Raw genomic sequence first — 7,755 nt, forward strand, 5'->3', positions numbered from 1 at the left:
TAAAATGGCAACCCACTGAATGGGAGACAATATTTGCAAATTAGGTATCTGACAAGTGATTAATATCCAGAAAATATAGAGAACTCCTAAAGCTCAACAACACAAAAACAAACAACTGATTCAAAAATAGGCAAAGGAATTGGATAGACATTTCTCCAAAGTAGGTATACAAATGGCCAATAAGCACATGAAAAGATGTCCAACATCACTATTTATTAGGGAAATGCAAATCAAAACTACAATGAGTTGCCACCTCACACCCACTATGATAGCCACTATCAAAAAACAGAAAACAAACGTTGGTGAGAAACTGGAATGCTTGTGTGCTGTTGGTGGGAATGTAAAATGGTATAGCTACCATGATAAACAGCATGGTGGTTTCTCCCCCAGAATAAAAATATAATTTCCATGTGAAAGCAGGGTCTCAAAGAGATATTTGTACACCCAGGTAGCATTATCACAGTAGCTAAAGCATGGAAACAACCCAAGTATCCATCAATGCATGAATGGATAAGAAAATGTGGTATATATGTACAATGGAATATAATTCAGCCTTAAGGAAGGTAATTCTGAAACATGTTACAGCATAGATGAACTTTGAAGATATTATGCTAAGTGAATTAAGCAAGTCACAAAAAGAGAAATAGTGTATGATTCCAATTCATAGAGATAGAAAGTAGAGTGATGGTTGCCAGTGACTGAGAGGAGAAGAAATGAATGAGGAGTTACTGTTGAATGGTTATAGAATTTCAATTTTACAAGATGAAAAGGGTTCTGAAGATGGATGGTGGTGATGGTTGGACAACATTATGAATATAATTAATACCACTGAACTGTACACTTAAAAATGGTTGAGACTGCAAATTTTATGTGTATTTTACTACAATAAAACACAATGAAAAAAAGTAAAATTGCTGGGTCAAAATATGTGCATACTGCCAACATTGTTGGTCTATTATCAAATTGACTTACAGAAAGTTTGTACCTATTTACTGATGGGAGGGGTCATTTTTCCTTTAGGAAATTTATATGCTAAAGTACCTCTCTCATGTGTGTCTTTCCCACCCACTCTTTAATTATGTCCCCTGAGAGCTTGTAAAATGCTGCTACCTTCTAAAGGTAGATACGATTATCAAAGTTTTAGGAAAAGAGCATATCTCTAACATCCACTGTGGAGGGGTGTGCTTTCATGGCTGTCCTTCATTGGCTATGGATGCTCATGAAACTAAAATGGTCCCTGGTTTCAGGAGGTGTGGAACATGCTGAGATGGCAGAAGCCAGGTCACAGACCCATCTAAGGCATGAGATACGGGAAGCAGATTATGGCTACCATATTAGATAGTAGAGTGCATTTTTCAGAATGGTCTGATCACAGAGATCTCTGGAGCTCTACTTGCCATTCCATTCCTGATTAATAGTTTATTGCCTTTGAATGATTGGATTGTAGGTTTGCTAATTATTATAGCATTATATCATTAGCAAGGTGAGAGCATCCAGTAACTAAGCAACTCTCAGTGGTGCTGATGTGGCTTCGTCTTAGCCAAATGTTTCCCCACTTGTCGGAATGTTCTTGGCTTATCTTCTTATGATCAAGAGATTGTAATTATTTCACCACCCCTTTCTTCTTATCTTGCCTGTTTCTTTTTACTAATTAAGCTTGGCTTCCTAAATTCACTGATATTTTATTTTCTCTTTCTATAAGCATAATATACAGAATGCTTCCAAGCACGTACTTATTCAGTATACTCCAGTTTTCTTTTTTTATAGTTTAATTTTACTCTTTAATCCATATCGAAATGAATTTTGAGTGAGCGTTTTTTCTAACTAGTTAATCAATAATCCAATTACTATGCATTAAATAATTCCTATTTTCTCCATTGATCTGAAATACAAACCCTATCATATACTAAGTTATCATATTCTTCGATAGATTTCTGCATTTTCTCTTCATTTTCATCAATGTGCCTGCCTATTTTGATAATGATACAATATTATTAAATGTATTGTAACTTTGCATTATCATGCCTGGCAATGAAAGTAGCCTTTTATATGCTTCCTTCTGCATTTCGTGTGTGTGTGAGGTAAGGTTTGGATAATTTTTTCTCCACTGCATGTTTTTCAAGATGACCCTTAGCTTCATTTTGTTGATTTATGAAGTGTCTATCTAGTATTTTGTATAGAGCTACCTGAAATTTAAAAATCAACTTTGAAAAATTGATTTCTTTACAATATTGCTTTCTCCTTCTCTTCCCTACCTCTGCTCCAGTAGGAACATAGTATGCTTCTCAGTTTATATGATTTTTAGTATTGCTAAGTAATTTTGTTGTTTTATTCACCTATGACCTGAGTTATCCTTCCTTCTCAAGCTTGTTTCTATGTATTTTATATTCTTGTTTCAATATTTAATACTAATATCTAATAACAACTGAGTACTTATAGTGGCCTAACCCCCTCACCTACTTTATTTCACTTATTTTTCCAAAGTGCCTTATGATGTAGGTATTATCATTGTTTCTTTTTTGTAGATAAAGTAATTGAGGCCTAACTAGGTTTAATAACTTGCTCAAAATCACACCATGTGTCCTTTTATTTACTACATCAGGGAACATAGATTTTAGAGAACAAAAGAACTACCTGGGGGTCTGTTTATAATAGTTTAAAATTTCAGAATCCTTGGCCTATGCTCTGAGATTTTGAGTCAGGAATCCTGGGGGTCTCAGGAATCTGTACTCCTCCTCCCCTAGCCTGGTGTGGGTGACATGATCCACACCATGGGAAGCACTGCACTGAGGTAGATATCATGAGAATGGTATATTTTTCCATACTATTTTCCTACTGGTTATTTTGCTAGAATATTAATAGGAAACCAACTGATGTCTGTGTATTTATTTTATATCTTGCCACCATCTAAGCCATCATACATACATACAAAAAGTTTTCACTTCATCCTTTTGGGATAATGAGATAGATGATCATAGCACCTGGTACAATGTCTCAAGAACTATTAAATAAATGAGTAAATTACCTGAAAATATTGTAAATTTCCTTTCTTTGATGGTGTTTATATTGACATCGATGGGGCATTTTCTACTAGCTAGGACTTCCAGACAATATTAACTAACAGCAACACTTTGTTCTTTGTTGTTCCTGCTTTTTAACATTCAGCACAGACAACAGAAGGTAACAAGGAATTCTGATAGGTTATATTTATTTTCCTAAATAACAATTGAGCTATTATCCATTTTTTCTGAATGTAATTAATTTTTGTAAATATTTTTATATTCTTAAAATATTCTAAATATTTATGAAAACAGATCTGGAGATTTACTTGAATGTTGAAATTAAGGCAACAGTGTCCATAAAGTATTTTGATAAGACAAATCATGGAAAACTCAAATACAAGTTAAGGGAAAAAAAGAGAAATATAGTCTAAAAGATTTGTTTTAAATGTTACCTAAGGTCTAGCTCCTGAGGTCTTAACGCCCTTAACTTCCTACTAAAAGACATAAACTCACCACACTAAAAATTAAGAGCCACAGAAAGGTCATTTTCAGAATTTGGGAAGAATCTCAACTGCATGAGATCCATAGGGTCAATTTCTATAGGTTTTACGAGAAACCTATAGCAACATGGAGCTCACTGGTGTGGAGAGGACAAAAATCTGATTGGCGTGGATTTTGGAGAGAAGTGAAAGAGAGAAGTTGGAAATGGCAAGTGTATAGTAGCAAGAACTCTTTAGAGTAGATTTGCTGTCAAAGCGAGCTGAGAAGTCAGGCAACAGGGGGAGGCACAGTGGTGTCAAAAGAAGGATTTCTTTCGATGGGAAGGGTAATAAAGTGTTTGCAAAATTAGGAAGTGACCCAGCAGAGTGGGAAAAACTACTGATGCAGGGGAGTGAGAGACAAAGAGACAGACAGAGAGAGAGAGAGAGAGAGAGAGAGAGATAGTAAGCAAGAGGGAATGAGATGTGGTGAACAAGTTGAGATGTTGGCCTCAATGTTGTAATCGGAGAGAAAGCAGGGAGTTTGTGGGCACAGATTCAGGTGGGCGGGTAAGTGTGAAGAAGGGGGCTGTGGGCATCCTCCCTTAATTGCTTTATTTTCTAAGTGGAAGGGAACCAGGTGACTACTGAGAAGAAGGATGGGAGGAAGGCATGGGAGGTGTGAAGCAACACAGAGAGAATAGTAGTCAACAAGGAGAGAGGGAGAGTAAGTGCGTGAAGGAAGTTCGGCATTACAAGGGCCACTGAGGCTGTGGTCATGACCTTGAAGGAGACAGAGCAGTATGGTAACATGCTGTCTCATCCAGCTGAGCCGCATGGCCTCAAGTGCAGAGTAGTCCTGACAAAATAATGATGACATTAGACATGTGCATAAGGATGTCCCCTGTCCTCCAGCCTCCGAGACTACTTCTTCCCTTCTTTCCACCTGACGAGACACCTGCAAAGGAGCTGCACTGACTTCTCAGTGGATGAAGAATGGGGATGTGTCCAGGGGGTGAGGGGAGAGGAAGGGGAAGGCACTTGCCCAGGTAAACAATCTTGTTCCTGTCACTAATAAAAGAATGAAACATCAACAGAGACAGAAAGCATTAAGACAAATGCGAAATGCGGCCAACTTGTTATATATGAAAATCAAGGTGAAGATGATTTGAAATTGATCAAAAGCTGAACTGGTCACACAGCAGAGCTGTTCTAGGTTAGTAGTATTAAGCATACAGTATTCATGCAAATGTAAGCCTCTCTGTATGTACGTTCAACTTGAGCCCGCAGCTGGGGTTATAAAATACTCTCAAATAGTATATCAACGACATTGCTAATTATTTTTTAACGGCTCCTATAAAATCTCCATACTCTTTGCCTCCATTCTGTGATTTTCTAAAAAGTAAACTTGTTTCATTAAATGTTCTGAATAACCAAACAAACTTAACTTGTTCTTTCTGGGTAAATATCTCAATTTTTAAGGAAAGCTAACTGTTAGGCCAAATGGTCCCCAAGGTGTGTCGTAACTCCCAGGCAATGGTGCTCTGGTCAGAGGAGGGGTCTCTGAGGCACAGCCGTTCAGAGCCAGCTGAGGGGCAACTGCCGTCCTCACAGGCCTTGTGCAGCCGCCTGGGTGTGCTCACCAGCCGCAGCAAGAGTTTGGGGCCAGCCTGGAAGAGATGCCCGCACTCCTGCCCCGTGACCACGCTTTTCTGCCAGTTTGGCTGGGAACCCCTGGAGGGAGCCAGTTCCAAGGGTGAAAGCAGCCTGGGAGAGCCAGTCTCCACTGTACTGCCACTGCTGTGGTGAGACAGACCCGTTGTGCATGTTTTAATTTTAACTCGAGCTTTGGAGTTAGCCCCCTGACACACATGCCAAACTGCTCTGTGGCTGTCGGCTTCCTCCTTCTGATTTTATCCATTGAGGTGGACTCTGTCTAGAGATCATGAGGTCTGTGAAGTACAAGGCTTCATAAGAGCACAAGCCTTTGGGTGCCTGTCCTTCAGGAGACTTTGGGGTCAGAGTAGGTGGGTGGTTTTGCAAACAGAGGAGGCTTAATTGAAAAACAAAAATTCAAGAACCAGCCCCTGACGTGAGAATTGCAGCAAGTGGGGTGAGTCTAAAAGTTCTGGTGCTCGTTCTAGTTATTCATCCCGCTCCTGGATCAGTGAGGAGACCCGAGCCTCCATCTCAGGCAATAAACTGACAATCACTTGTAAAGAAATCATTGCCACTTCCTCACTTTGCATAAATTTAATGTTTTCGATTCTCTGGCGTAGCTTGCTAAAGATGTGCATAGATGGATTTCAATGAGATTCCAAATTCTCCAAATTCTATACGAAGCATAAATCTTACAGGTACAGATCTGGGGAAGCAAACAAGCGGACAAAACTGTTACACAAGCATTAGTGTCCCAACTCTAATATATTCAGTAAAGCTCATGTGACTAGTCAAACGCAGACAGAGGGAAAACAGGAAAACCCTGAATGTGATTTCACACATGCTTACTGAGCTCTCCCTACACCAGAGGGGGGAGGCTGAGCGAGCTCCCTCTTTTTTCTTTGTTGGTGCTGTTTTTATTCCAACTTCTCTTTACAAGAAAGATTGTTGTTTTCTAATCTTCTTAGCACTCAGACATCCTTTATCGTTGCTAGCTGACTTGCCAGGACCAAATAAGGGGAAGGCGTCCTCCAAGTGTGCCTGAGTTTTGTTATTCTGTCTAAGGCTGCTGTACTGATTCACAGCAAGAGACAAACCAGCTCTGGAGAAGGGAAAGAGCCAGTGTTCGTATGTCAGGAAGCTTTGTGCCTCTTTAAAAGATAGCAGAACTTCCCCCCACATTATAAAAATCACAAGCTCCATGTGGAAAATTTGTAAAATGAAATAGAAAAATATATACTTTTAAATCTGCTGCTTAGAGATAGTCATTGCTAATGCACAGGGGTTTTCATTCCAATTTTTTATAAATTTAAATCATTCTGCCATTGGTTTTGTACCATGATGTTTTTTTTACCCATGTAGTCATTCTCGTACTGGTAGATCTATCTAGTCTGAAGGTTGTTAAGGGCAGGTTAAGGGGCAACATTCCTCAGTACAATTTCTAGTAGGGAGCAGACATTTAATAGGGGCTAAAGAAGGAGCAGCTGTTATTATTATTGCTGAAATGCAATCTTTTCCTACTCTACAGCCTGGTTCTTTGATATAGTGAGCAGATAGAAAACTTGAAAAACTCTGATGCCTGGTAGAAATTCCCACATGGCATCATTCTATGTCTAATCTGCCTGTAGCATTTGGCTTATAGGGGCCACAACTCCCAAGATTCAAGGTATCATTAACAGTCTTCCCCACAGGGATGCTGCAGGGGCGTGTGACCTGGACAGTGGTAATGGGCCCCTCTCAGAAGCGCCCACTCTCAGAAGGGTCCTGTGCTTGGTTTTATGCTCTACTGCTGCCATCTTGAGATTCTTAAAAATTTATCTCTGAACTTGTATTTTGTCAGTGAAGTCCTATGGGCCAATGGAGCACACTTGCGAGAAGAGGAGATACACAGGGTCTGTGTGTCTGTAGTTCCCCCTCCCAACCCCACAGAACGTTAGAGTCCCCATGAGCACAGAAGTCCCAGGGACCCACCATGCTGGGACTTCAGTGGGACTCAGTGAGTTACAAAGTGTCAAGCATGTTACCTCTATGTCTGAGTAAGCAGGGTACAGACAGCCCCAAGAGGTTACACTTTTTGTCTGATTTAGAATTTGCTTTGAATGGAGAAAGAATGCATTTGCACTTTAAGAAACAGGAACAACCAGGGAAGCCTTTCTTATTCTTGTTACTTTCGGACGTTAGCCAACCACTTACGCTGCAAAAGAAAAAAGAAGGAAATGGAAATATAATTCCTCTTCCTTGAGCCCTTCTTTGTCATCAGCAAGCTAAAGATAGGGAGTATTGGTAGCATGTCAAGAGATGAAATAAAAATAGTAGGGTTTTGTGTAAGTTTTCATTGTTCTAGTAAGAACAAAATACATATACGTGGACAAGCTAAGAGATAAAAATGTGTGGATCTTGGTTACTCAGTGGGTGTTCCACGTGGCTTTTTCTGGTAGTTGCTACTTCCAATCAGGCACCCTGGTCTCCAGGAGGGAGATCACCAACAAAGCACAGTTTTCGTTTTAAGCCATGGGTAGTAACTTGTTCTCATGGCCATGCTGGGTTCTCTGCTTGGGGTCCGTTGTGCTCTCTGAGCCAGGCTCTGGTCTGGGCACAGCACGTACAGAAACTCC

This window comes from Phocoena sinus, chromosome 9 (genome assembly GCF_008692025.1).
Source record: "Phocoena sinus isolate mPhoSin1 chromosome 9, mPhoSin1.pri, whole genome shotgun sequence".
NCBI lineage: Eukaryota > Metazoa > Chordata > Mammalia > Artiodactyla > Phocoenidae > Phocoena > Phocoena sinus.